Source organism: Triticum urartu, chromosome 3A, assembly GCF_056163025.1.
Source record: "Triticum urartu cultivar PI428250 chromosome 3A, HENAU_Tu73, whole genome shotgun sequence".
Classification (NCBI taxonomy): Eukaryota; Viridiplantae; Streptophyta; class Magnoliopsida; order Poales; family Poaceae; genus Triticum; species Triticum urartu.
The window spans coordinates 152,737,178-152,740,725 of NC_141875.1; positions in this window are offsets into that span (position 1 = coordinate 152,737,178).

Genomic DNA, 3,548 nt, shown 5'->3' on the forward strand with positions numbered 1-3,548 from the left:
GATGGAGAAGTGGGACGCGGGCTAGGCCGTCGTCCTCCCGCATTCATTGAAGATGGTGGCCAGAGCCGAGCTGACCTTGCCCAAGCCCTCGGCGGGGGCCGCCAACGGCGGCGGGCAAGGCGGAGACACGGGTTTCTTCCCTCTTCCCTTCTTCGTCGGAGCCATGGCGATGGGAAGGGGGGGAAGGTTCAAGATTGAGTTGAAAACAGAAACCAGAGTTCGAGCGGAGGAAGGACAGAGGGCGCTCGAGCAACAAAAAGGGGAACGGCTGTGTACGACTACGGGTCCGCCTAGCATGGCGCAAAATAAGGAGGGCGTGGGGGAACAGTGCCGCCCACGTCCAATCAACCGCCACGCGGCGCCTAAGGCCGCAGGCTGTTAGGGCCCGCGACGCTTCACTCTTGCCCTTCCACCTCCCTGCACGGCCAAGTCCGGGCGCGCCTTCGGCCTGGGGGCTACTGTCGGCGTTCTGGGAACGGGGGTCCCCAGACTTGCCTGCCTGTGGCCTGTGGCGTGGCTCAAAAGGGGGCCCAGCGCGACCCATCTTCACCAACACAAACCCAAGACCCTCGCGAGGGGCCAAGCCTCGCGGGGCGGACGACGTGGAGCTTCCTCAGGCACGGCCTCGTCAGGCTGGCTCACGAGGAGGCGGAGAGACCAAGGCGGGGTACCTCACGAGGTGCCCGTGACGCAAGCCATGACGACCAAGGGCGCCAGGCGGGTGCCAGCCCGCGCAGTGTCCTCCTTTCCTCTTTGGTGCAAAGGGGGCAAGCGCAGCCGTGGAGTACCGAGGCATCAGGAAAAGGTTGCCATTCCGGTGCAATGAGACCAAGACCATGAGGACTGCAAGACGGAGGTCACCGTGGAGCCCAAGACGGCGTCACCACCAGAGCTTTGTGCAGGCGAAGACTACTTTTGTCAGGATAGCTGATACTAGCTGTCCCCCTTCAAATTAGCCCGCCATTGTTGGCTCCCTTCCCGCTCGATATTTGGGAAGAGGACCAGGGCCTCTATAAATAGGATCAGCCACCCGCAAGAGGGGAGGAGGAAAAAACGAGAGAGGGAGGAGGCTCTTTAGAGAGGGGTTCCGATCAGAGAGAGGGGGAGAGAAGGGTGACTGAACTCCTCCCAGTAGTTCATCCCCCCCAGCCAAGAACAGAGCCTCGCGAGGCTGTTCTTCCTTGTATTGTTCATCATCATCAGCCCAAGAGGCAATCCACCATACCACACACTGGAGTAGGGTATTACACCACAACGGTGGCCCGAACCAGTATAAACCTCGTGTCCCTCGTGTTATTCTTTCCATAGCTTAGACCTTAACGAGGCGGAGGGGTGCAGGTAGGTAGGAGGCGAAATCTCCGCGCGCAGCCCAGTGTTCGAACCTCAAGGGTCTGCCGGAACCCGAAATCCAACAAGCTTGACATTCTTGTCCTCCTGATGCGCGTCTGAAGCGCAGTCAACTCGTCCAACAAAGACCAATCCAGGCCCTTCTCCTGCCAGGAGGTAGGCCGCATTGGACTTGAATTCGGGGGCCACGGCCCAGGCAGCATCACAACAGGGCTCAGTGACGTAGAACCATAGCTTCTGCCAGCCCTTGATGGTCTCCACGAAGGTGCCTTTGGGCCACGAGACATTGGAGATTTTTCTCACCATGGCGCCTCTGCATTCTGCGTGTTCGCCGCCCACTACCTTTGGCTTCACATTGAAGGTCTTCAGCCACAGTTCGAAGTGGGGGGGATGCGGAGGAAGGCCTCACACACGAAGATAAACGCCGAGATGGTGAGGAAGGAATTGGGGGCCAGATCATGGAAATCCAGCCCATAGTAGAACATGAGTCCGCAGACGAATGGGTGGAGAGGAAATCCCAGCCCGCGGACGAAATGAGGGATGAACACGACCCTCTCATGGGGCTTCGGAGCGGGGACGGTCTGTCCCTTAGCAGGAAGCCGATGGATGATCTCCCTGGCCAAATATTCGGCCTCCCGAAGTTGGGTGATGTCCTTCTCCTTGACAGTGGAGGCCATCCACTTGCCCTGCGCTTCGGACATGGTTGGAGTGCTTTCTTGGGGAAGGAAAGATGAGAACTTGGGCGCTGGAGCTCGAGAGTGGGTAGGCGGAAAGAGAGAAGGCGTGGGTGGAAGAGATGAATCCTTATCTCCTTATAAAGGCAGTGAATATCAAACGCCTCCCCACTCGCCATGAAACTCGCCTATTCCCCAGGGGTCGTGCGGGCGGCACGGTTGGATTACCCATACCCGTATTGATGAGAATCCCGCAATAAGGGGACACGATCTCTGCTTTGACGAGATGTGCCAATAAAGCCACATCACGAAATATGGAGCGGCAGGCCAAGGAACGATTCGAAATAATAACCGGGCAGGGACATGATGTCACGTTACAAAAAGTTGTCAGCAGATGGGACTCGTGAAATATTATACTCTCTGCGGTGGTGTGTGGTACTTGTTTTGCAGATCCGGACACGTTCGTTGTTCGAAGACTGTGTCGGGGTATTCAGAGAAGGAACCCGCCTTGCAATGCCGAAAACAATCTGCGCGTCGGACACCTCGTCATTGAAGCCAGGTTCAGGGGCTACTGAGGGAGTCCTAGACTAAGGGGTCCTCGGGCATCCGACCTGTTGGACATAGGCCGGATTGTTTGGCCATGAAGATACAAGATAGAAGACTTTCTCCCGTGTCCGGATAGGACTCTCCTTTGCATGGATGGCAAGCTAGGCGGTCGGATGTACTATTTCCTTTCTATGTAACCGACTTTCTACACCCCTAGTCCCCTCTGGTGTCTATATAAACCGGAGGGTTTATTTCATAGGGACAATCATAATCAGATAGGCTAGACTTCTAGGGTTTTAGCCATTATGATCTCATGGTAGATCAACTCTTGTAACCCCCATACTCATCAATATTAATCTAGTAGGACGTAGGGTTTTACCTCCATCGAGAGGGCCTGAACCTGGGTAAACATTGTATTCACTGTCTCCTGTAACCATCAACCTCCGATGGACAGTTCGGGACCCCCTACCCGAGATCCGCCGGTTTCGACACCGACAGCTAGGGCTTTGACATCCAGACAGTCGACAATCTGGTTCTTTTTAATTAGGAACCTAGTACAGAATTTCCTGGCCGACTCTTCGGGCTGTTGGACTACATGACTGAGGTCATCGGCATCCGGAGGCCGGACATAAGTGCCTTGGAAGTTGTCTCTAAAGGCATCTTCCAAGTCATCCCAGCTTCCAATAGAGTTTTCTGGGAGGCTGTTTAACCAGTGCCTAGCTGGCCCCTTAAGTTTTAGGGGAAAGTATTTGATGGCGTGTAGATCATCACCGCGAGCCATGTGAATGTGGAGAAGAAAATCTTCAACACAATACTGCGGGATCTGTTGTGCCGTCGTATGATTCGATGTTCACGGGTTTAAACCCTTCAGGGAACTCGTGCTCCATTACCTCATCGGTGAAACACAGGGGGTGTGCGGCGCCTCTGTATTGGGCCATGTCACGACCTAGTTCGAATGGAGTCCGTATGCAGTTTTTAGCC